The sequence below is a fragment of the Sabethes cyaneus genome, chromosome 3, assembly GCF_943734655.1.
Source record: "Sabethes cyaneus chromosome 3, idSabCyanKW18_F2, whole genome shotgun sequence".
NCBI classification, from domain to species: Eukaryota; Metazoa; Arthropoda; class Insecta; order Diptera; family Culicidae; genus Sabethes; species Sabethes cyaneus.
Window position 1 is genome coordinate 164370547 of NC_071355.1, and position 27839 is coordinate 164398385.

At 40.0% G+C, this 27839-nt stretch overlaps 1 protein-coding gene across 4 annotated transcripts in view; it reads left to right on the top strand.

The window, feature by feature from the left end:
• Positions 1-6069: 6069 nt before the first annotated feature.
• LOC128744066 (nuclear receptor-binding protein homolog) overlaps positions 6070-27839 on the top strand; it is a 93321-nt gene continuing 71551 nt past the window's right edge. For 2 of the 4 annotated variants that reach the window (XM_053840826.1, XM_053840829.1), the window contains exons 1-2: positions 6070-6271; positions 11106-11895. The gene's annotated coding sequence lies outside the window, so the exon portion shown is untranslated. Of the gene's footprint in view, positions 6272-11089; positions 11896-27839 lie in introns of all 4 variants that reach the window. The other 2 variants (XM_053840828.1, XM_053840827.1) reach the window with 2 other exon arrangements.

Genomic DNA, 27839 nt, shown 5'->3' on the forward strand with positions numbered 1-27839 from the left:
CAAACAGCAGAGCGATGTACAAAGGTACCGGAGACAGATTTATGCAAAATTCAGTTTGTTTCACCGGAAATCTGTATGAATATTGGAAAGAACCCGGTAAATCTTTGTGTATTGCAAAAACAAAGGATAAATTAATTTTTACAAAGGGCTATAGAGTAAGGAAGGGTAAAAGTGGGATGAGGGTAAAAGTGTGATTCAATGATTTATCAGTGCGGATTCCGAGTAAATTGACTACATTGGCAAGGATGGGTGTGTATTTTGACAGCTTAAATCTATCATAAACTTTTGTTGTTTACAAAGCATAGTTGCTGAGTTATGGGTAAATGTTATTTTAGTACGGTTTTGATGTAATATTTTGTTGTACGGCAAATACGATATCAACAGGAGGATATTACTTGTTGACAAATTGTAGCAGCGTTTTACATACATCTCTCTTGAAATTGCAGTGAGAAAAATTTACACAATATATTTCGCTTTTCCATAATTTAATCAAACCCCGTCAAGCGCCTAGCGGGGCAAAAGTTCGATTCTTGGATCGAGAATTTAACTCATTTTACTGACGGGACGACGACACTATGCAAGTCCTTGCGACTTGTAATGTAAGGTACTGCGCGCGACGCTGCTCGTTTGTCAGCGTTATAGCCGCGATTCTCAACGGGGTTGTTCGGGGAAAGGTTTCGTTTCTATCACGGAGCGAAAAAAATCCAATTTGTTTCAAACGAAATTATTATGACAACCTAAAAATATTTTTGTTTCAAAACGAAATTCTATTTGAATCAAGAAAATAACAGTTTTGAATTAAAAATAAAGTATTGTCAAATTGAGTTTTCGATATAACAATAAATATTTTCATTTCAATCATACATATCAGCAGCGATGTCAGGTCTACGGATTTTTGTGCTTGCTTAAATTTGGGACCCATATGAAGTATTCTTTGTTGGAAGTCTGCTTCTCCATTCTAAATTCGCAGAAATTGAGAAAATTGAAGGGTCCCAAATTTAAGCATGCACAAAAATCCGTAGATCTGACATCGCTGCATATCAGTTTGAAACAAAATGAAATTTCTGTTTATGCGTAAAACAACCATAAATGTGGTTGAAACTACAGTTTTACCTTTGTTATAGAGTAAGGAGGACTAAAAGGGCGTTTTAATGATTTATCGGTGCAGATTCCGAGTAAATTGACTACATTGGCATTAATTCGTGTCGACGGCATTAAGCGATCTCTTGCACACTCATAGAAATGCCCGTATCTACGTGTGGGTGAAAATCTGCCAAAATGTTTCGATCTCTTGCGCTCTTTAAGGAATTCCTATTCCGCTTCACCCCTACAGTAAACTTTTAGAGGTGGCAGCAGCTTACGTTCGTCAACGCGAATGGGTGACTACTTTGACAGCTTGAATCTAACGTAAACTTTGGTTGCTTACGAAGCATAGTTGCTGAGTTATATGCAAATGTTATTTTAGGGCGGTTTTGATGTAATTTGATGTTATACGGGTAATACGATATCAACAGGAGGATATTACTTGTTGAAAATTTGTAGCAGTATTTTACATCACTCGCATATATGTTTTGAAAATACATCCGGGACGCATCCCCCGTGTAAAAAAAACCGTGTTATTTCGAGAAACCGTGTAAAAAAAATCCGTGTTATTTCGAGAAACCGTGCAAAAAATGTCGTGCAAAAAAAATTCCGCGTACTAGAATCCGTGTAAAAAAAGAATTGGGTGTACAACTGTTATTGGCGAAATTTTAGAAAAACCGTGCTATTTCGAGAAACCGTGCAAAAAAAAATCCGTGCAAAAAAAGAATTGGGTGTACGGTGAAAAGAGTTTACAAAATATATTTCGCTTTTCCATAATTTAATCAAGCCCCGTCAAGCGCCTAGCGGGGTAAAAGGGCGATTCAGGGACGGGGCAAAAGTGCGATTCATGGACGACGCCCTACTCTATGCATCCACTTGTGCCGTTGGTGTGTTATTATTTTTTCGTGTCAGTGTGCCTGGTAATCCAAAGCACCTTTTTCCAACGCAAAAGTATTCACAAAGCCATCTGAATATCACCTGACTTACTTACTTATTTACGTGTCCATGTCCGCCGGTCTGCGGTAGAACAAAGGTATGAAATCATAGATCTCCACTGCCGACGGATACCCACCATGGTTTTTACCTGTCGCTAGGACAGGTTCTCGTCTACAGCCCAGATGTCGTTGCCATGAGCCTCTGGATCTGCCTCTTCTACACTGTCCTTGCGGATCCTAATCGAGTGCTTCTCTGTAGATCTCGTTCGCTCCTTTCCTCAAGGTGTGTTCGATCCACTTCCACCTACGTTCACGAATTGCTATGTTGCTATTGGCCGTTGATGACAGAAATACCCTCAGTTTCTGCGTTGTCTCCGCTGAGACGCACCACGTTTCGTAGGCATGATACTGCAGTACAGATTGAACGTTTGAGTTGAAAACTCGGGTTTTCGTATGTAGAGTGATCTGGTTTAAACGCCTGATATGTCGCAGACCTGCAAAGGCCATCTAGATCCGTGTGGTTATATCAGTCTTAATACCTCCATGGGATTGTCAGTGTTCACTACCATGGAATTAGTTTTTGCTACATTGACTGTGAGACCTGCAGTCTGGGAGCTCTCGGGAAGGTCACCAAACTGGCTCTGCATGTCGTTTCGATGTTTTCATGGCTGAGTCGCTTAACGAACACCAGCAGAAAAGAGTCCTGGAATTCGTTAATCTGCTCCAATGTAATGCGAAGCGTTACGATATGATCTATATTCATCTAATCGGTTAGCACGGAATCCAGCTTACTGCCGCGCGAGAGTAGCGTCGATCTTCTCCTGGATCCGGTTGGGGATTACCTTACAGAGTACTTTAAAAGTAATGCAGAGCAACGTGATGCCATGCCAGTTACCGCATTCAGTTTGGTCTCTTTTTTAGAGACTTTGACAAATATGCCCTGCATCCATCGAATAAGTTGCGGGTTCCCATATATTGCTGAAAAGCCGACATCATTTGGGCTGATAAAGATGGGTCAACTTGTTCGTCATCCGACGAACCGTTGGCGGCATACGCTGCTGGTTTCGTTGGTATCTAACATTCTATCTCTATCTCTATCTCTATCTCTATCTCTATCTCTATCTCTATCTCTATCTCTATCTCTATCTCTATCTCTATCTCTATCTCTATCTCTATCTCTATCTCTATCTCTATCTCTATCTCTAACTCTATCTCTATCTCTAACTCTATCTCTATCTCTATCTATCTTTTTTTTTATTCAATCTAGTTTATTGATACGGCTCAAGTGCGGAGCCAAATATTTGGAGTAGGGAAAAGCCCGCGGGAGTGATAATTTCAATAGGGTATTGTCGTTATCGTCGGGCCACTGTTATGGTCGGGCCATCACGATTTTACAGTTTTAGTAACTCATGATATCTATGATACAATCATTGTAAAACTTCTTACTGTAATAGCTAACTTTTCACAATATTGTGAGTTTCAATCGTATATTCAAAACACCCGTACTGAATTCAGTGACTAAATCTTCCAAAAAATGTTTTCCACACGCAATGAACTTTTCTTCAGGAAATGATTCATGAAATACAATTATCGAGATACATTTTGAAAATGTATGAAGTGTGTTGTGCTGCACACGTATAGAAAAATTCCCTCCAGTAAGGTGTTTGGGAAGGCTAAGGTGAAATACTAGAAAAGCGCTATTTGTAAAGGTCGGGTCACTTGAGTAGTCATAGTTGGGCCACCATTATTTTAAGCGGCGCAATAAACGCTAGAGAATGTCAGTCACGTAAAATGTGATGAAATGAAGCAAAATTAATACGATAAATACTTAGATTTTTGTTGTTATATCATTGTAGTTGTACAATTCGGAAAAGGCGATTGTAGCAATACTGATTTTACAAGATCGCCAAAATTTCGCAAAAATGCAATTAAAAATAGGGTATTTGTACATATCTGAGTCGTTGTTCACGGAATTCATTCTTTTCATGCCTCTATATAGAATTTCAATACGTATGTCTTAGATTTTCTGCGGTGGCCCAAGCTGTACAATATGGCCCGACTTGACAACATTTTTTGTCTTCACGTAAATGCCTATAACTTTTTTATTTTTCAAGCAAACAGTTCAAGACTTTCCGGAAATATACCTTATTCTTAGACCTTTGCAATGAGGTATTTAGATTTCCAAAATTCCTTTTGAAACGAAAGTTATGGGCGAATTCCAAAACGTGGCCCAACCACGACGACACTCCCCTATATATCTTCTCCCGTAGGCATAAAACTTCTCATCTTTTCAACATGAAATAGGTATATACAATAAATCAAATAATATAAAAATAATTCAAACTTATGAAACTAAAACAATTTTCGAATAATATATTAGTTTTGTTGAATGAATTCTTCAAGCTCTTCTTTTTTCGTGAGTTAATCATTATACAGAATATGAAGTTGCATGAAAAATTTCTAAAAAGATAAAAAGAAAATACTAAATAGGAATACGTATAGTTTTGAGGAAGATATATATAAGGGACATATAGGGAAGGTCTAAATCTCTATCTCTATCTCTATCTCTATCTCTATCTCTATCTCTATCTCTATCTCTATCTCTATCTCTATCTCTATCTCTATCTCTATCTCTATCTCTATCTCTATCTCTATCTCTATCTCTATCTCTATCTCTATCTCTATCTCTATCTCTATCTCTATCTCTATCTCTATCTCTATCTCTATCTCTATCTCTATCTCTATCTCTATCTATCTATCTATCTATCTATCTATCTATCTATCTATCTATCTATCTATCTATCTATCTATCTATCTATCTATCTATCTATCTATCTATCTATCTATCTATCTATCTATCTATCTATCTATCTATCTATCTATCTATCTATCTATCTATCTATCTATCTATCTATCTATCTATCTATCTATCTATCTATCTATCTATCTATCTATCTATCTATCTATCTATCTATCTATCTATCTATCTATCTATCTATCTATCTATCTATCTATCTATCTATCTATCTATCTATCTATCTATCTATCTATCTATCTATCTATCTATCTATCTATCTATCTATCTATCTATCTATCTATCTATCTATCTATCTATCTATCTATCTATCTATCTATCTATCTATCTATCTATCTATCTATCTATCTATCTATCTATCTATCTATCTATCTATCTATCTATCTATCTATCTATCTATCTATCTATCTATCTATCTATCTATCTATCTATCTATCTATCTATCTATCTATCTATCTATCTATCTATCTATCTATCTATCTATCTATCTATCTATCTATCTATCTATCTATCTATCTATCTATCTATCTATCTATCTATCTATCTATCTATCTATCTATCTATCTATCTATCTATCTATCTATCTATCTATCTATCTATCTATCTATCTATCTATCTATCTATCTATCTATCTATCTATCTATCTATCTATCTATCTATCTATCTATCTATCTATCTATCTATCTATCTATCTATCTATCTATCTATCTATCTATCTATCTATCTATCTATCTATCTATCTATCTATCTATCTATCTATCTATCTATCATCAAAAGATCAGCCCAGAGCAGATTTCTTTAATTTATTCCATGAAAATTTACTAACTCAATTGTTTTTCATCAAAACCATGCTACAAAATTGTTATTTTGTAGAACTGCAAACCATAAAACCATAATTTTAATATTGCGTTTATCTCGCGGTGATCTCCTGAGCGCGTTTTTCATAAGCGCCGCAATATCTTTTTTCAAATCTCCGCAACGAATTAATAAGTGGATGCGTTGTGTTTGGGCCTTAAAAATCCGCACTCCTGTATCGGTTCGCAGCTTGCTGGCAACTTGCTGGCAGATTGGCTTTCATTTATGTGTTACGAGTAACGTCAATTTGACAACTTCAGTAACGCTAACGCTAACGCTTCAGTTCTGCTGTCACTGTCATTGCTTTTGCTGCTGACTGACAGTTTCAAACACGCCTTCATGCAAGAAAGCTAGCCAAGCAAGCAAGCAGAAAGGAAAAGACGGAAAAGCCTTTGATCTTTTTTTCACTCCGCCGCGCACTAGCCATCGTCGTTGCCGTTACCAGTCATTCAGTCAGTTTCATTTTAAACCGTGTGGCAGTCGCTTCAGTTAACTACGTCGTCGTCGCAATCAGTGCAAATTGGGAGCAGAAAAAAGTGTATCAGTGTCCGAGTTTGTCCGTCATTCGTGTGCTGTCTGCTGGGTTAGTGTACCGAAAGAACCCTATTTTAGAGCTTAATTTTACTTCCTGCTGTTGACGGTTGTTGTGATCTGTTGACTAACCTTTAATGCATAGGCGAGGTGTTTTGTTTGGCAATTGACAATTTAGGCAAGTCCGTTTCGAAAGAAAAAGGCGATGCTCCAATTCAGTGGAAAACAGATGCAGGAAGATGTGAGCTGTGTGGTGTGCTGCCTACCTTGATAGCAAGCCAGAAAGAGAAAGGGCGAGTCGCAGCGCTCGCGCTCGGATGTGCAACGTGAAAATCCTGCCTTAAATTGAGTGATATTTCTTCTGCCTGCATCGTTTGCCCATACCTGAATGGGGGAGGAAAAGAGAGGATTTTCAATGGAAAAGTTTTCAAGTTTCACCTTTAATTTCGAAAATTTAGCCATCGCCTCATGAACCATTTTGTTCAATGCGGTGCAACTGTGGTTGTATTGAATGGTTTCGTTTTAGCAAAAATTCTTGTTATAAATTTCGCTAGCTGGCGTGCCAGTAGTCGCCGAAAGGACGTTGTTGGTGTGGGGATAGTCTGCGAAGGCAAGTTCATGGACAAGACGCACGTACGTCGGCTGCTGTGGTGGTGGAAAGCGGCTAAAGAGCAAGAGGAAAGAAGCATCATAAAAAATAGCCAGCATTCTCCCTCTTGATGGGGCCAGTGCTGCCAAGTTCAATGGAAGTTTGGCTGGTGACAGCACGTCAACAATTCAGAATTCGGAGTGGAAAATATGCGCTCACTTCAGTTGGACCTATGTTTTAGGTGTTTTTCACTGTTTTCACTTAATTTGGCATTATTGTGCGAGGAGTTTCATTGAGGAAAACGCCAAATATATACTTTTGAGTGCCAGCGCTGAAGGGATCTTAGGTAAATGTTAAAAAAATCAAATTTAAGCCGTAAACGTTTGACGTAGGACTACGTGCTATGTAATCATTACTATCACTCAAATAAATTTACTTATAAATAGGTTGGATTTAACACATATTGTGTTGAAACTATTCAAAATGCCCCTCAGATTTTGAATAGAAAATTTAAACAGTTTTTGCTACTTGCAATCAATAGTTAAATTATTCGCTGTTGCAAATAACACAGTTTGGTGTTCTTACTACCAACTTCTCGGTTGAAAAACTACTCAGAATTTAAGTTTGTATACTTTATGGTGCTTTACGTTGTTTCAACTAAGTCTTAGCTCAATCGAACCTACTTACAAATGAATTCATTGAGTGTGAGGCGAACGTTAGAATTTGTAACGAAAAGTAGTTACGTTTTTGGAATATCTTTCCGTTGAATTCTACTGCCTAGATATTTTATTATTCTGACAGATACGAATTATGCTTGCGATTTTACACCCTTGACAGATTTTAAAGATATGTATTTGCATTAATCGATCAGAATTTTTTTTGAACATTGATTTACATAGAGGAAATAATAGATTTTTGGAAATTAAAGCGTGCATAAAATTTAATATTTAATGTCAAGAGCTGTGAAGAAGTGCTTTCCAGAACTGTGACGATAATCTTATACATCTGATTTTAATTTCAGTACAAAAGACACAAAATCTTCTCGTCCCAACATGTCAGAAATTATTTGTTTCGCTTGAACTTAAACCAAATGGATGTGCTACAGTACATTCTGTTGTAAAAGTGCTTAAAAGCTCTTTCTCTTTGATCGATAGATTAGACTAGCAAAGCAAAGCCTAGGTGCTACATTCCGTTATCGAAACTTGACCCTCCTTGTTTTATTCGACAGACTTCGCACTTCGCAGCCAGCTGTTAGAGTGCAGGACAATTGCAGGGCCATTTGCTACGGTCCTATTGGCTAAACAGTCTCTCCCAGGCGAGATTCGAACATACGACGACTGGCTTATTAGGCCAGCGTCATACCTCGAATTCAACTCGGAGGAGATTAGACTAGCATTTAATCAAAAATAGAAGTTAGTCTGAAAACGTATGATGATCTGTTTATCATGAGAATATTAATTTATTATGAAGCAGTTCCACGAGAAATCTCCGTTCCTTAAAAATTGGATTCGGAAGGAAACATTCCTAATTGCATTCCATATTGGCACTAATTTGGGGAAAGACTTATTTTCAAAAAGAACGTATTTATTTTTATGGGAATTATCTTTGAAGCCTATGAATTGCTTCAAAATTATGTCTAACGATGAGTTACAGAAAATTGATTTCTAAACTAGACTGACTATTAGAGAGTGGCGACACTGTCAAATTCGAATGACAATTATCTGTCAGTATTTTTCCAATCGAGCAGACCACCTATCAAGCACTTGTGAAAAAAAGATAAGAAGAATTTACATGAATTTACCTGTAAATAGGTTGGATTCAACTAATGCTTGCTTAAAGCTAGACGCATAAAGTGTACAAACTTAGATTTTAAGTAATCAATTTTAGCTACTGGCTACTAATAATTGAATTATTCACTGTGACAAATAACACAACTTTTATGTTTCTACTGCCAACTTTTGTGTTGAAAAACTACTAGCAAAAAAGTAAAAAATAGTGTTATTTTAGCAGGCTTGCTTAGTTGAACATATCAGGTATCAGCATCTTTGGCTCGAGCAGCACGTTCCTCACAATCATGTGGAAGATTTGTGCCTTGCCCATCTTGCCCGTGTCATCATTTACCTGATGAAGACGGGAAGCAAAACAGAAGGACATAGGCAAACATAGGAAAGGGTGGATGAGGAATTTGGACAAACACAAACATATATATACCGAGAGATTTTTGTACCCCCGAGTTGAACATATGTATACAAATGTTATATCCAGCCAACCATTGATCGCAGGCAATTCCTATCAGCTTCTAAGTCTAAATCCACTAAATCTAAACCACAGTTGATAAGAATGCTATTAACCAAAGCATTCGCTATGACAGACACCTTCATTTGTTTCGAGTTTGGCGTGAAGCAGAATAGCGATTTGCTAAAGAGTGCAAAAGTCAGAGATATGCCGGAAATAATTTTCACGCATTCAGCTACGGGCAGTACTGTAAGTGAAAAAGATGTCCAGCGGTGCCGTCATAGCGAATTCTCATGCACTATGATTTTAGATTCAATCTTTTTAAAAGTGATTTTTGAATGTTGAATTGTAGAAGCTACTTGCTTCGTCCTATCAAAACTTGAGGTAAAGTTTAATATAAATAAGAGAGATTCAAATTTTATCACTCGCAAATTTCACGTAGAACTGCTCTATTTTCGATGCTTTCCGAAAGGAAAAACTGGTAGCCACTGACTGACCCATATTCGGTAGGCTCGGCTAATGTTCCGAAAATGTTTTAAAACGAACATCTCAAGCCCCAGGGCTATGCTGCAGATTATGTAACCCTTTCTTTTGTTGGATGAACGGCATGCGTACAAGTTTCTTGCCTTTCTCTAAAATCCACCAATCTGCAATCACTGCGCTAGGTTCGCCAGCTGAATCGACACATCTCATCTCAGTTTGGGCAGACGACGGTGCTGAAGCGACGCAGATTAAATGTGAACAATCCTCATCGTCCTACGGTGGGCAATGTGTAGGACGAAAGACGCGGAATGCCACTATTCCTGTTCTTTGCGAGACTTTTGTGACGTTGTCGACGCCGCCGTCGCTGCTGTTTACTGCCGCGCGGCTGTAACCGGCAGCTTGAGAATGAACATTGTGTTTTGTGGATTGGCCTGCGAGGCATACTAAGTAGGCTGCTAGTTCATGCGGACACACTATAAATGCTTGGTTGCAGAGATTGACACACGTACAAAAAACCTCCCAATCTCGCTAGCAGTGTGTCTTGGTCTATTTGTTCTTTCGATATTTTTCATCAGTTATTCGCAATCGATGTTCGATGTTATAAAACTGAAGATTTTGCACGTTAAGTTTTCCGGCAATGCAGACTGCTGTGTTATGACGGATAGCATATGGAAAGCTGCTTTCTATGTACATGTAGTACATGTTTCTTTACACTTGCATGTACGAGCCCGCCACATATAAAAACACTGGGATATTTTTTACAAGGTGTGTAACATATTAACTATACTATAGTATAGAAAATGGATTTCTGTCACGACGCAGAGTAAGTCGATGACGGCCGTTAAGCTGAAGATTCTATCATTTAGGTCGGTCAACAAATAATTTGAGATATTGATTAGAGGTCAGACAAGTTTCTCCTAGTGAAAAAAATTTAATGTTATATTTACATTTTCGTTAATTTGGTAATCTAAGCTTAAGTTGTGCTGATCCTCAGCGCCCACAGCGAATCCAGCCCACAGTCTACCTCTCTTCGGCACAAGTTTAGTGCACCCTTCTTCAATGGTCATCATGGAATCACTACGGCTGTCCATCCATGCCTACCTTCAGTTCGTTCATAGATTATGGGTGGCAAGAACCTAGTAAAGAACCTTTTTATTCTTTTTTTTTACAACCCAAGACTGGATGTGGTCTCTATAAATTCAGCACTGACAGAACGGCATACTGTCTGATTGGTTCTCTCTTTTCCTCCTGCTCAACCGGGACCGGGTGCCCCCTATGGTAGTTCATTAGTCAGACAGGATCGGCAACAGCAGCCGGCCAGCACCAACGAAGCGAATACAGAAGTGCTGATTTAACCTTGGATTTCAGTGTGTGCTTCATATTTTTACATGTTTACAGTACCGTTCAAAAAAAAATAGCAGTGTCCAAAATTACATCACACAATTGTCAAAATTTAGTTTCGAAATTTTTATTTGCAGTAAAAATCGGAACACAAATCCAAGTTCGGCATCAATGAAGTAAAGTTGTGACGATGATTGGCGGCGCTACTATTTTTACGACCAGCCCTGTATTCTCATAGTTTCCTTCTCTTTCGTCGATACTAAGTGAATTAATATCCGTACAATTTAATCGAATCAACAACACAGTGCAAAAAAGCAAAAGAGAATCAGAGGAAAAGTTCGATGTGCTGAGACACAGTGCAGAACGAGAGAGCGAAAAGCACGGAAAGAATTTGAATGGTTTTCATCGCTGCTGCCGTCGTCGTCTTCGCCGTCGCCTTCACCTCCGCCGCCAACGTCGTCGTTGTGGATGGCAGAGTTTAGCAATATCAGCAGCAACAACAATAGCTAGTGCCTCCGTCGGAGGGTGGTGCAAGTGTGTGTGTGTGCGTGACGACAAGTGATAAACAAACGCTGAAGCATCGAAGAGAGGCAGAGATCGAGAGCAGCAGAAAGAGATACGTTTTCTACTTCTCTATTAAAATTGGTGTCGATTTGTTATTTCGAATCTGTGAACCGATTGTATATTCCGATAAGTTCTTCGGCGTTAAGATTGATGTATCCGTTCTTAGTGGGAACTGATTTCGGTTTATTGTGTTGGCTAAGTGGAGGAAAACGGTAATTCAGAGGCGATCGAGCACGATCAGTGAGGAGCAACCCCGAAAAAGGCGGTGTGCCAATTGCTCCATAGCGGCGCTCATCGGCAATTATTGCCATAATTATTGATAGTGTGTAGTACGTGCGATAGTGTGCTCTCCTGCACTTTGATTCGTGGTTCTTATCATCTAGTGTACTGGTAGATTACTTCAGCTCGGATACAATCGAACTTTCAATGGAAGAGTGGTGCTTGAGAACTGGAGCTCAACTAGGGTGAGTACACAATATTCCAAGCCAATTCTTAGGGCAATAACATGCAATGGCAGCATCAATGACAAGTAAACATAACATAAACTAGACTCTTTAGATGTGGGCTGTGTAGGAAATTGTCATCGATAGACAAATACATAAGACACGAGGCTGCGCGATAGAATGCACTGAAACACGCATACAAATGTGCATCCTGTTCCCTACAAGTTTGCCAAACATATCCGGCTAGATTCAGAACATACCATGGCGAGCGAGACTCCATAGATGGAGGGTGCGTTTAGTAGCTCGATTTCTGTTAACCAGACAAAATATTTAAATTTTATTGATCAAACAAATTGATTTATTTATTTATGATTTATCGACGCAGAAATTCATCTAATGGAAGGGTGAAACAGAAATCTAAAATTTTCAACTTTGAGACTTTCACACAAACGAAAATTTCCATGCTTTTTACATCAGTCGATTTGGTTTTTCTTCTACAAATAGATTGATATAAATTAAACGTGCGTCAGGCTTTTCGGAAATTAGCTAATGTTAAGCATCAATGTTTAACGAAAAAGAGCATAGATGTTGGGCATTGTTAAAATAGTTGTTGGCAACCGGGCATAAGGGTTGGGTTGCGATCTGCTCGTCGATCACGATCGTGCTGGTTGCTAGATGTGCCACTCTCAACTGCTCGACTTATGCTGCACCAAGTGCACAAAGAAGCGCTATACAATTGGCTTGATTAATAGCGCGGTGATCCATAATACTGATCCCGCGTATAATACGATTAGGTTTTCAATAAATTGCTTGGAATTAAAAAAAAATTATAAAAGTTTAATTGTAATTACGATAGTGAAGTTAATTATGTAAGTGTGATGAAATATTTTGTATACTAATGTGCTAATTATAAACTATGTTCCCATAATTATAATAGCGTAATTTGCGAGCAAAGCTTAAGAACGTGTTCTGTGTTGAGCGTCTTCTCAAAACTATAGGTATTTGCATAAATAACGTACATTTAAAAATAGCTCACAGCTTTCTTTCTTAGCACAGTGAAGTTGTTTAATCAGCATATATGCGACAGCTTGATCTAATCCGTGATAGAATCACTATTTTGTAAGTGACCATTGTTTGTAAGATAACCTATATGTAACATTTGTACTCGTTTTAGCTTGAAGCTTCTGAATATAAAGATTGCTATCAGGAATAGTGTCTAGTTTTGTTTCTCCGTAACAAAACTTCAAGAAAATATGAGCGCGGATAAGACTCCCAACGTCAGTACAGATCCGGAGAATACGTACAGCTGCACTGCCTGTAAGAAACCAGATTCGGCCGACGACTTGGTTGCTTGTGATGAGTGCCATTGTTGGTGGCACTATTCCTGCGCCGGTGTCACCGGTTCTGTGTCTGAACGCCAATGGACATGTTCGAAGTGCCTGCCCGTTCCCGTTCCAGCAAAATCAGTGTCTGTCGAATCATCAGCATCAAGCCGTAAGCTACGCCTCGAACTAAGCTTACAACGGCTGGACGAACAGCGAAAATTAGAAAATAAGCGGCTCGAGCTGGAAAAAAAGTACATTGCGGAAAAGTTCCAGTTACTGGAAGAATCGCTGAGGGCAGATGATGAGGATAATCGTAGCATCCGTGATAAATTACCTACAGCAGAGGCGCGAGGTAAGCAAGCTCAAGTGAGTGACTGGGTGCTAAGCCAGAAAGCTTTGGCTTCACATGAGAATCCGTTATCGCAACAAAGTAATCGTCTCTCGCGAGTGACAGAGCATCTCGCGGACGAATTAGGCGCGGTTGGAGGAACCAGTACTGTTCCACAGGTCATCCAACAAGACGCACCAGTTCAGCTGAGTGCCTGTCAGAGTATGCCAGCAGTCGAGACTGCAGAACAAGAATGTTCATTTCGCCAACTGAAACATCAATTGGAAAAGTGCGAAAAACAATCCGTTCCTGATGCAGCTCAGTTGCGAGAATTGCAGAGATTGCTAACTAAGTGCCAGATCCAAGCAGAGCAGCGCGATCAATCGAATAGCGCTCCGCAGCCAGACGCTTCAAAGGGCGCCATCTCTAAAGCAAGCCACACGCTGGCAATTACTAACCTACCACAGGATTATTCCAGCAGAATGCCATACATCATTTCACCACCGGCTCAAAACCATGTCACTCAAGCTCCCATACCCGTCATTCCAATATTTTCTCCGCCAAACGACTGTGAAGAATGGAGCCGCCAGGGACAACCTAGTACTTCCACTGTAGCAGCACCGATTTTCGAAATACCCCCGATCGTTGCACCTCCCAGGCCATCTTCAGAACAACTGTCGGCCAGGCAAGTCATGCCGAGAGATTTACCCGATTTCTATGGTGAACCCGAAGAGTGGCCTATCTTCGTGAGCAGTTTCAACAATTCAACGGCGGCGTGTGGGTATAGCAATGCCGAAAATTTAGCCCGTCTGCAGCGCTGCCTGAAAGGCAATGCGCTTAAATCTGTTCGTTACTATCTGTTGTCTCCAGAATCCGTGCCTGATGTGATGAAGACTCTTGAAACACTATATGGCCGTCCTGAAGTCATCATCACCCGTTTAATTAAGAACGTTCGAGAGACACTGGCACCGAGGATTGAAAAGTTGGAAACATTGATCCACTACGGAATAGCAGTGAGGAATCTTACCCAACATTTGGTTGCTGCCGGACAACAAGCTTATCTCTCCAACCCAGTTCTAGTCCAAGAGCTGGTTGAAAAGCTGCCACCTAATATTAAGCTGCAGTGGGCAGAGCGTTTACATTACTTACCCGCAACATTGCAAACATTTAGCGACTTTATGGCTAAGGTAGTAGAATCAGTAAGCAAGATAGTGGTACCCATAGATAGCTCAGGGGTTAGAAATGAAAAATTCAAAACCAGAGAAAAAGGTTACATACACGCACACGCTGATAATGTTTTGAACAGGGTAATTAGTAGGTCAGAAGTAGAAAAGCCTTGCGTAGTATGCAACCGAAATGGGCACCGAGTGAAAGATTGTGTAAAATTTAAAGACGCTAGCATTGAAACTCGATGGAAAACTGTTCATGCATTGAATATTTGTCGAAATTGTTTGAATATGCATGGCCGGAGGGCATGCAGGAGTTCCAACCGATGCGGAGTGAATGGTTGCCAAATTCGGCACCATCCATTACTGCATTCTGCATCGAATGGAAATAAACCAGCTACTGTTTCGTTGAACGAAAATCATACTCACCACCACAGTGACCAGTCTGTTCTATTTAGAATCATCCCTGTGACTCTTTATGGCGAGTCGGCATCCATTGACACCTTCGCCTTCTTAGACGAAGGCTCATCCGCGACACTGATCGAGCAAAACTTGGCGAAACAGTTAGGCGTTAGCGGACCCAACGTTCCCCTCTGTTTGCAATGGACGGCTAAAATGTCTCGTACAGAAGAAGATTCTCAGCTTATTTCGTTTGAGATGTCTGGTGTAGGCAATCAAAAACGTTTTCGTCTGGAAAATGCTAGGACTGTGCAAAGCCTTAACCTTCCAACACAAACCCTACGGTTTGACCAACTGCAAGAGCGCTTCGAGCACCTAAGGGGCCTGCCCGTTCGAAGCTATGCAAACGCTACGCCGAAGCTACTAGTCGGTTTACGTGATCTGATTCTGGCTGTTCCACAAAAGATCAGAGAAGGAAAGGAAGGCCCAGCTGCAGCTAAAACCCGGCTCGGGTGGTGTGTGTACGGCAGCTTTGGAAAGTGTCAAGACACAAAACAATTCAGTTATCACATTTGCGACTGCGCGATGGAAGAGAAGTTAGACGGTTTACTGAAGGAGTATTTCAGCATAGAAGATACTGGAATCTCAACAGCTGAGCCTTTGGAATCAGAAGCGGTAAAGCGAGCGAAGAAAATACTTAAGGAAACTACACAGCGAGTCGGAGATCGGTTTCAAACTGGACTATTATGGAGATGCGATCGCGTGGAACTGCCAGATAGTCTTCCTATGGCCATCCGTCGGTTAGAATGCCTCGAAAAGAGGATGAATCGAGATCCAGCCCTGAAGGAGGAAGTACATCGACAGATTCAAGAGTATTTAGATAAAGGGTACACCCATCGAGCAACTGAAGCTGAGCTAATCAGTGCTGATCCAAAGCGAATTTGGTACCTTCCGTTGGGCGTCGTTCAAAATCCCAAAAAACCAGGGAAGGTCAGGCTGGTTTGGGACGCAGCCGCGAAAGTGAACGGAATATCCCTTAATGATCTTCTTCTTCCGGGACCAGATATGCTACTACCGCTGCCCTCTGTTTTGTTCCGTTTTCGACAGTTCCCTGTGGCTGTTTGTGGAGACATAAAACAAATGTTTCACCAGATACTGGTTAAAGAAACCGATAGGCATTCGCAACGTTTTCTGTGGCGCGATAAACCGAAAGAGCCACCAAGCGTATACATAATGAATGTCGTCACATTTGGGGCAACATCGTCTCCATCCTCAGCGCAGTTTATAAAAAATCAGAATGCTCTGGAATTTGCGGACAGATTTCCTAGAGCAGCACAAGCGATCCTGAAATGTCATTATGTTGACGATTATCTGGAAAGCTTTGAAAACATTCGAGAAGCACAGGAGGTTTCAGCAGATGTACGGTTCGTGCACAGTAAAGGAGGATTTGAAATCCGAAATTGGTCTTCTAATAGCAAAGCTGTTCTGGATTACCTCGGCGAGAAAGCGAACGCGACCGAGAAGAATCTTTCACCAACAACGAATAATTTTGAACGAGTTTTAGGAATGCATTGGCTTCCTGAGTACGATATGCTTAGTTTCCCTACCTCGTTCTCCGAAGATATCATGTCTTTAATCCACGGGAATAAAAGGCCGACAAAACGGCAGATACTGAAGTGCATCATGAGCCTTTTTGATCCACTCGGTTTACTGGCTTCATTCTTGATACACGGTAAAATCGTAATGCAGGAAGTGTGGCGCTCCGGTATTACATGGGACGAGCCGGTAAGCGATAAGATTTTCTCGCAGTGGAAGAGGTGGACCGAAAAGTTCGCTGATATCGAGGGGATCAAAATTCCGAGGTGTTATTTCCGCGCTGCAAATGCGGAACTTTACAGAAATCTCCAAGCCCACGTGTTTGTCGATGCTAGCGAGGAAGCATATGGCGCTGCAGTTTACTTTCGAATTGTTAAACCAGATGATTCTGTACAGTGTACCTTAGTTTCGGCCAAGACAAAAGTTGCGCCTTTGAAATATGTATCCATACCGCGGTTGGAGCTGATGGCTGCTGCAATTGGTGCCCGTCTACTTACGTTTGTGGAAAAATATCATTCTGTAACTATTACGCGACGGTTCCTGTGGTCCGATTCACACACTGTTCTATGTTGGATTCGCTCCGAACATCGCAAATATCGACAGTTTGTTGCTTGTCGGATTGGCGAGATTCTGTCGCTGACCAAAGAATGTGAATGGAGGTGGGTTCCTAGTAAATCTAACGTCGCCGACGAAGCCACCAAATGGGGTAAGGGCCCATGTTTTGACGCAGATTCTCGATGGTATGTCGGACCTAGTTTCTTGTATCAGGCGGAAGATCAGTGGCCAACGAATAAACACACTCCCGTGACCACCAGTGAAGAACTTCGTCCGTGTTTCGTTCACGCGGAAATTGCTTCTCCTGAACCATTGGTGGATGTGACAAGGTTCTCCAAATGGGAACGTCTTCATAGAGCGACAGCCTACGTAATTAAAATCGGACAACTCTGGAAAGCAAAATCTGTCGGTGGCAGGATAAACTGCGAACGACTCGAACAGCAGGACTTGATGGAAGCCGAAATATTATTGTGGAAGCAAGCTCAACTCGAAGCATATCCGGATGAGATCGTCACCCTTCGCCACAATGAAGGATTGCCGATCGAAAAGCGACGTTCTTTGGAAAGGTCAAGTCCTCTTTACAAGCTCTCACCGATGCTTGATAAAGACGGAGTCTTGCTTATTGATGGCCGTATAAATGCGGTCAATTTAGTTCCAGAAACAATTAAGTCTCCGATAATCCTTCCGAAAGGACACCGAATTACCTTTCTTGTGATTGACTACTACCATCGAAACTACCTTCACGCCAATGCAGAAACAGTTGTGAATGAGTTACGTCAGCGGTTTTACGTGCCACACCTAAGAACACTAGTTCGAAAGATTTCGACCCAATGCCAAATGTGTAAAGTCTATAAGGCACGTCCTGAAATTCCCAGGATGGGACCTCTTCCGACTGGACGGTTGTCTCCATTCGTACGTCCCTTTAGCTTTGTGGGTTTAGACTATTTTGGACCTCTTTTGGTCAAAGTTGGTCGATCGAACGCTAAACGTTGGATAGCAGTATTTACGTGCCTAACTATAAGAGCGGTCCATGTGGAAGTGGCATACACACTGTCAACGCAGTCGTGCATAGCTTGCATTCGAAGATTTGTAAAACGACGTGGAGCCCCCCTCGAGTTTTATTCGGACAACGGACGGAATTTCGTGGGAGCGGCGACAATATTGAAGAAGCAAATAGAGGAAATTCATAAAGAGTCTGCAGCTACATTCACTAGCGCACATACCAAATGGCTCTTCATACCACCTGCAGCACCCAGCATGGGCGGATCATGGGAACGAATGGTCCGCTCAATCAAGACCGCGATGAATAGCTTACCACAAAACTGCAAGTTGGATGATGAGGGACTACTTACGATGGTAATTGAGGCTGAAGCCATTGTAAATAATCGGCCGTTGACTTATCTACCTCTAGACTCCGAGGAACAGGAGGCGTTGACGCCCAACCATTTTATCCTCGGCAGTTCAAGTGGGCTCAAACAACCAATGGAACCAACCGATGGCGTTGAAGTTGTACGGAATTCTTGGCACCAGATCTTTGTCTGTCTTAACCATTTTTGGAGAAGATGGGTAAGGGAATATTTACCCACGTTGACCAGGCGAAATAAATGGCACGATGAGGTACGAGCGTTGATGTCCAACGATCTGGTTATTGTTATTGACGAGACGAAAAGAAATGGATGGATTCGTGGCAGAGTCCTTGAGGTAATTGCTGGACAAGATGGGAGAGTCCGACAAGCTGTGGTCCAGACATCCGACGGCATGTATCGACGCCCCGTTTCCAAGCTAGCGGTTCTAGAAGTGGACGAAAATGGTAAGGACGACTCCATTACTCATCCTTACGAGGCGGGGGATGTTGGCAACCGGGCATAAGGGTTGGGTTGCGATCTGCTCGTCGATCACGATCGTGCTGGTTGCTAGATGTGCCACTCTCAACTGCTCGACTTATGCTGCACCAAGTGCACAAAGAAGCGCTATACAATTGGCTTGATTAATAGCGCGGTGATCCATAATACTGATCCCGCGTATAATACGATTAGGTTTTCAATAAATTGCTTGGAATTAAAAAAAAATTATAAAAGTTTAATTGTAATTACGATAGTGAAGTTAATTATGTAAGTGTGATGAAATATTTTGTATACTAATGTGCTAATTATAAACTATGTTCCCATAATTATAATAGCGTAATTTGCGAGCAAAGCTTAAGAACGTGTTCTGTGTTGAGCGTCTTCTCAAAACTATAGGTATTTGCATAAATAACGTACATTTAAAAATAGCTCACAGCTTTCTTTCTTAGCACAGTGAAGTTGTTTAATCAGCATATATGCGACAGCTTGATCTAATCCGTGATAGAATCACTATTTTGTAAGTGACCATTGTTTGTAAGATAACCTATATGTAACATTTGTACTCGTTTTAGCTTGAAGCTTCTGAATATAAAGATTGCTATCAGGAATAGTGTCTAGTTTTGTTTCTCCGTAACAATAGTGATTTGACCAGTTACACACTTGGTTTTCCAAACACGTAACGGCAATTTTTACACCATCTGTTAGTTGTGATTTCGTATAACCCAGCGATCTTCTGGTCGATTTTCAATATTTTTACACCAATCGATCGGAAAATCTTTTACACATTGATTCTAACGGATAAAAATATCCTATTTAGCAAGTCACAATGGATCATTTTAGGCAGCTTACCGCTAGATGGACACTAAAGCCCCACGTGGCATATTTAGAGTAAACTTTGAGGCTGATACAGATTACTCGTCATAATTTCTTGCCGTTCCGTTGTTGTTGACGGTTGATAACGGTTAATCTGAACAGGTCTTTTTAGGTAGACCAATCAGATTGCAAGGCTGTTTGACAGTCGTTCACAGACGTTTGTCGAGTGTGTTTGACAGAACATGTCTATGCTGGAGCTATCTGTGAATTTTTTTAGCTTTTTCAATGATCCATTGGAATAAGCATAAACATCAAGCTCCGTTAAAAAGTAAATATTCAACCAATCACATGCAAGCACACTTTTGCTTCCCAGGATCGTGACGACCGATTTAAAGAAAAAGCGATAAAGTCTCCGTCGAGTATCAGAGATTATTCGTTTCGATCAAAGATAGACCAATTTAATGTCCTGAAAGTAAACAATTTTGTTATAGTGCCAAATCACCCCTTTCCTTCAAACGATATTGTCGTTTAAACGTTGAACCAAATCCAAATTGATGTGCTGGAAGTAAACTATTTTGTTGCAGTGTATCCATCCCTTTTTACAACCGATTTTATCATTTGAACATTGAACCTACTCTAATTTCATGTTCTGAAAATGAACCATTATAGAAAAGCTCGCGACCATCCTCTCCTTTTGCCAGATTGCATTCAAATACTGCAAGGATTTGTTCTAAACTGATGACTTGCACGAAAACAAGGCTGAAGGGATATTTGTGCATGTGTTGTAACGCAGCAATTCTCAAAGCGAGGAAAAATCAGCGACTGGCTTAACCGGGAATAGTTTTTGGGCGTTTCATTTACTGCTTTGCATCAGTTGTTTGCAATTCTTTGCATAGTTTCGATTATATTACTGTTAAAGGTGAAAATAATTGTAAGGCAGAGGGTCTAAAAGTATTAGTAATGTGCGAGGACGTTAGATAGTTGATATTTTAGCTGGCTGTCCACGTGTTAATTGAAATACAATCATACTGCAAATCAATCTATCACATTGAATGGTGCTATCAACTATTTTCGATGAAATTGAAGAATGCGAATCAGTGTTGTAGATAATAACCCAGAATAATTATTTATTTTTTTCCATTTAAACGTACATAGTTGTAAGCAAACTCCTTGAGCAAGTTAACTTGATCAACTGCATATCAGTTTCAAGCCAATTACTCAAAGTTGTCTAGTGCTACAAGCCACGCAAAAATTCTCAAAATGCGAAATCATCGCCAGTCATTAGAAGATGTGTAATTATGATCTGATCACTGATGATTATGATCACTCTTAGTAAAACTACATACTCTAAGAAACTGATAATATACTGATGATATACAGAGCACAGGCATTTAGGTAATTTACATTAGCAAATGTACAGTACTGGACAAAATAAAGTACGCACTTAGCACATCTTGAAACTTTCATGCTTTTCTCATTATTTATAGTAGATAACTATTCACAGTGATCGAACAAAAATTAGCTTTATAGATGTACTTTCAGAAGATGTTTTATACAGAGGCTTTATACTCCAGAGGTTTGTCGATATATTTTTGAGCAAATTTAAGACGTTTGATCCTATACAAATTAATATTACTTAAAAACAAATATTGAATATGAAATAAACAAACCTGTAACATGTCGGATAAATGGCTTTCGTTGAGCAAATTCATTTTTACATCCCATTTCCTTCAGTCTTCTACGAACAGTTCGTTCGGAAATATTTAAGTTCGTATTTTCTCGGGTTACTCGGCTGGTAGAGAACGGATCTTTAGCCACTTCTCGACGAATCAGGCGATCATCACTGGTTGTAGTCCTCCGCTTTCTTCCTTTTTCAGTCCGGTCTTTCACGCTTCCAAGTTCCTCATATTTTTTCAATGTTTTTCGTACTCCTGCCTCACTAATTTCATATCTTCGAGCAATTTCTCTATTCGAGAAACCTTCTTTACGATTTTTAACGATAAGTTTACGGATATCTTCACAAATTTGCTTTTTTGCCATCGTACCAGATAAAAACGCGCACCAGTAATGAAAAATCAATCACAAACAATTTGTTTTGACACTTCGATGCAGTGTGATAGCGAGGAAACTATTCGTATGCAGTAGGCGGTGTTGTGCAGTCATTATATTAGTAGTGCGTACTTTATTATGACCAACTAAAAATTGACTTTTTCTAGAACTATACAATAGCTTGATCAAAATAGCTAATGTTTATATTTAACGATACATAAATCGTTTAAAGCATTGAAAATACTACAATTTGTCCAAATATACCGAGTTCATAGGTTTGACAATAAAAAAGATACCGCGTGTTATATAGTATGAGAGCGGTGCGTACTTTATATTGTCCAGTACTGTATATAAATGTCTTAGGTCAATACAATAAATTATAAATTTGCGTGAAAACTGCTGAACTAATAGAGAAACTGAGAAGAATTCAAATGAAATAAACTTTCAAAACTGCTGAGAAAAGGTAAAGAACGAACCGATCACAGAATGCCGCCCAACGAAGAATTGAAAACTTCTGTGGAAAAAGCGTAATAGTTGCTCTTCGTGTTTTGCTAGGCCTGGGTTTCGATAAGAATATCGTGGACATGACCAATGCGATGAATGTAGTAAATAATGAGATGGACGCAACTGAATTAGTTCATGTAGACCAAAGCACATTTACATCAGATAATGATGAGATAATCGAAAACACACCAGGAGGTGAACACGATTTAGATTTACAACGGCAAAAAAATCAGACAAACATTCGCCTCGATTCTACATTCCGAAAGGGCCCGTTCCGATCAGAAACATCCCGATCGCCGTGTGTTATAGCATACGTTGTATTCTGATCGAACCGAAATTTCTGATCGGATCCAGGTCCGATCTGTATGTAGAATAGAGGCGATTAACTTGATTACGCTATATTCCAACTTCACTGACTTTGGCGGTTTTCCAAATCAACAGCTGAGGAAAGCACCGAAGAAGAAGATATCCAAATTAATTGTTTGCTATTTGTTCTGAAAACCTGAATTTGAAAAGCAGCCGAGTTTTTACCAAGCATACTTTCGAAATAAAAAGCCACAAAAGGACAAATTAAAAGCACTCACTTACTCTGCAAGTGCCTCTGCAAAGTTTTGTCATCGCGGTTAGAAAACCAGTTAGATTAAACTTCGGAGGTTGACTACAATAGGCGAGAGACACACTTAAATAAAAGCACCGAGCTCGGCAAAACTTTGCCAAAATTTCAACAGCCGACTGTTCGGTAAAATTTTTTATGTTGCCAAACGTTACTAAAGATCCGTGAACGTCGATATACACCATCGACATTTGTACCGAACGTTCGGCTGTTGAGATTTCGGCAAAATTTTGCCGAACTCGGTACTATTTTTTAAGTGTGGACGAGGCACAATTTTGGTTTAAAAAAACTCAACTCCACCACTGTTGGTGAAGATTTAATCTCCGGATTCAAAACGTCTCAGACTTATGGACGCAACCGTGAAAACCAAAAAAGGCCAGGATTTTTTTACCAGGAAAAATTGGGAAAAAGCAGTAATTTTCATCCAAATCCATAGAAAACAATCAGATGCATGCTGCTGACAGAATAGTTTATGTATCCATGTCCGTCGGTTCGGCAGAACAGAGGGATGCAGTCACGTTTCGCAACTGTCGACGGTCATCTGCCACTACTTTCATTTCTCGTCAGGAGAGATCCATACTGTGAATACAGTTGGCTAGGCTACGCAGCCATTGACCTCTAATTCTGCCTCTTCTGCGTTATCCCTACAGATTCCAGTTGAGTGTCTTGCTCCAGATTTCGTTAGCTCCTGCCTTCAAAATACGTCAGATAAGCGTACCCTCCTAATTTGAACGCCGGACCTTCCGAAGCTCCAAAAGTTACCACTGGTCTCTAAATCGTGTGTCTATATCAGTCTTGGTACCATCGTCTGGCCACCAAGATATTGAAAAGCTTCTACCTCCTCAATCTGTTGACTCGCTACCGTAAAATTGAAGAAATTGGTAATGTTTACTCCCACTGGCTTAGTCTTTGCGACGTTGGATATCTATATCAAATTGCCGTTGGAAGAGCAAGAAAAGGTTCCTGGTGAGGTCTAGATTGTTAAATTGCCTCATTGGCAAAGGGTTTCAGGGCTTTTTCGAAATCCATAAGCACCAGAAGAATAAAGTCCTAGATTTCCATGATTTGCTCCAATATAATACAGAACGTCGTGATATGATCCCCTGACATGACCAGTCGACACGGAATCCGGCCTGCAATTGCAGCAGAGTAGCGTGTAAAGTCAATTTTCTGCTGGATTCGTTTAAGGGTCACCTTTCAGAGCACTTTAAAAGTGAGTGATACAGAGTAACACGATACCGCCCTAGTTCCCACATTCAGATTCAGTGCCTTTTCTTGATGTCTTTTACCCAGATACCATGAATCAAGTCCAACGAAAATGTTACAGGTTTTCAGATTTTGCAACATTTGCAATGGTAATACTGAGTCAGCTTTCAGCTGACATCTGGCATCTCAGCTGAATTCCTGATCCTAATGCTACGGTTAAATTGCAACACACAAAATTGATTCGCAAAATTCGAGTTTTTATCCGATTGCTTTCAAATTTATAGGGTATCAAATAAAACAATTAAACTTAGTTTGAGCATCCGTATCCGAATACTCGTACTGTGGCCTTAACCCTACCCATGAGGTTTTACACAACCTCAAAATCGTCAGATTTTTGAATATTTACTCAAGCTTTTTTCATTTCTTCAACTGTTTTGACTACTTTAGGACGTTTCAAAAGATTCTGCTTCATAATAGCTCACAATTTTCCGATTGGCCGCATCTCCGGTGTATTTAGGGGTTAAGATCTTTTGGCACGAAATTGACATTATTTGCTTTATTCCACTCCAGCACGTTCTTTGCACAATGGCATGAAGCCAAATTCAGCCAGAAGATCGTAGTTGTGAAACTTCAGAAGAGGAACAAGTCGCTTTTGGAAATACTCTTGCAAATACACTTGTCCAGTCATGGTATCTGTGGTCACGACAGGTGTTGAACTTTCTCCACTCACAATTTCCAATTACTTTTACCCAACGGTTCAAAAGTTAGTCTAATTTGAGTGTGTTGCAATTTTATCGTGGACACCCATTATTCTGTATTCCGTCCGATCGATTTTTGCATTCCGCCTGCAAAATCAAACGGGCGTAACAACTCATTCGAAATGAGACATTACATTATGAGGGAGAATGTAAGAAATTTGATTAATAACCGAAATTCTTTGTGAAATTTGAGTAGTTTTATAGGTGTTATGAAATTTAACCTTGTCATTATTTATTATTATGTTTTATAGCACTTTTAAAATTCCAGGATATTAATTTTGGCGGTTCAAGTGCCACTTAATCGTAGAAAAATTATCAATTATTCCAAAAGAAACTTTTAGAGGCTGTCTGATTAGTATAACGACGCACGGAATATGTTGCGTGACTGGCGTTAAATCAATTGTAACGTAACATAATATAAGCCAATAAGCCATGGCTAGTCATGGCAGGTCAATGATCGGCAAGTTTTTCTATTACACAATCTACAAAGTTTATTTTTGCGCCACTAAACGCACGCCATTTCTTTGCCGTGATGATAAACTTGATCGACCGGCCCATCGCTCCGGTGTATCAACCAATAACAAGTCGCTGTGTCTGTTGTGGTGGTTGTGTGCTTGGTTCGTGAGGGTATGTTCATTTTTTGCACCGTTCGGCGAAGATTCTAACCTCGCTTTATTGTACCACATTATCAAATGAGCGATGAAAGGAAAAGATCGGATCGTGTATCGGAGAAACGTTCGCAGCAGTTGAAGAAAGCAAGAAAACAACAGCAACAACGAACAGTGCGAATTTTGCACACCAGCGAAAGCAACAAAAAGCGATGAATCGAGTCTGAGACTGGAAAGAAACATGGTGGAAAAACAGCACAAGGAGAAGAAGATTCGCATAAAATTAGATGATTTGGCAGAAACCAAAAACGCAACATTCGCACAGATAGCGCAAAAAAAGCGGCTGCTCCATCGCGCTTTGAGCCCGGTGATGGTAAATCGCGAAACACCATTAAAAGGAAACTTAATACAAGCAATGCGAAATTGTATAGATTATAGTTCATAGGAGAGGTTTGAGAAAGATGGAAGTTTTCCTAATGGACAGTAGCACAGTGACAACTATAAGTGCAAGCGAGGATCCGACGAACTGCGGGTGAACGACAGGACAGGGATATGGACAGGGTTCACTCGCGCCGGTACTGCTCTTTCCATTCAGATGTGAGAAAAAATATTCTTTCACTGACATCGGGCGCACGCTTCATTCATGCAGCTTTGACTCTCCCCGGTAAATCGTCTGCATACAAAGTTGCGTGCCGATGAAATAAAAGCTACGGTCGGGGTGAAGATGTCCGGTTGGCAATCAAACGGCAGTGGGTTTATATTTAGCTAATCGCGCAATAATCTCACCGGCCCGCATTGGCTACCAGGACATTATTCCGACATTAATTTTGTTACCTTTTTTATAATTTTTGGCAATGGTTGTGTTATACAGTCAATTTTTGGTAGCCATTAACATTTTACAAACCGCCAATTAATTTTTTTAATATGGTTACCGCATAACAGACGAGTATAATTGCTTGATAAAATAATATTTCTAATGATTAAAATAAGCATAATTTTTTATAGTACTATATAAAAAGTGAATAATTGATTTAAGCCTTAATTAACTCTTATAAATCGGCAAAATTTCTCTTCACAATCAAACAGTTTCGCTATCGCAGAGGAAGTCACACCGCAATTAGCGCTGCTGAAAGCAAGTTTGGAACAAATGAATGCATTCATCGTGGTGTTTCCTGGAAACGACTATAATTGATTGAGGCCTCCCGGTTCGCACTTTTGCATACAAATGGGCCGTAGTACCCACCTAACCGAGCACGATTTGGAACTGTTCGAATGTACGAAGTGAAAAAAAAACGGTGCATGACTTGGTTGATTCATCAGCTGGTCGATGGCGCCGATGAATGACTCACAATTTTGCCCGTCCCACGGTTCGACCCCTTTACTGGATCAATCCGAATAATATTTTGGACTTGCTTGAGGTGTGAACCAATGTTTACCTATTGCGTTAATACGGATATTCCGCGAGCGCTTCACTATGTGTCACATTAAGTGATTAGAGCAGCAAATGCAGGCCAAAATCTAATCGATTCCCAGAAATTGTTTATATCGGCGGTGCCGATAAGGTGTGCATTCGCTCAGTGAGTGATATTTTATGCATTATGGTGCAAGATAATCTGACGTAATTTAATAGCCGATTTATACCGAAAACAATTAAAGAATTGTAAATTGTTTGGATTGGCTCAGTTATCTCGAAGTAAATTGAATGATAATATTTTTAAATTTTTGTTTTGAATGCTAGATATTTTGAAAGTTCTGCTAAAAACACAAAAATAAGAATTATCCAGAGAAAACTATAGTGCTAGTATAAATAACATCGTGCTTAGTAAGATCTTGTCAGTTCTAGTAAACCATAAAGAAACAAAATCTTTCGTGCACGGCACCCAGCCCACTAGGGTAAGACAAAACCGACTCAAGCAACTACGTCACACGGACCTAGACACCAAACAAATAAATCAGCAGTATAAATTTGATATTCACATGCAAAATTCTACCGTACACACAAACACGCACAAGTCCAAGTTGCATGTAAAACCGACATCAGCGGGCGAATGTGAATGTTTTCATAAACCTAATTGCCGTGTTTTTATTAGAGTTTTGTCTTTTCGATATAATGTGAATGTCACGTATTTTGAGTGCTAATTTTCCAACCAGTTGCAACTTGATAATGCATTGTAACTCGTGCAGATTCCGTATTCCCAGAA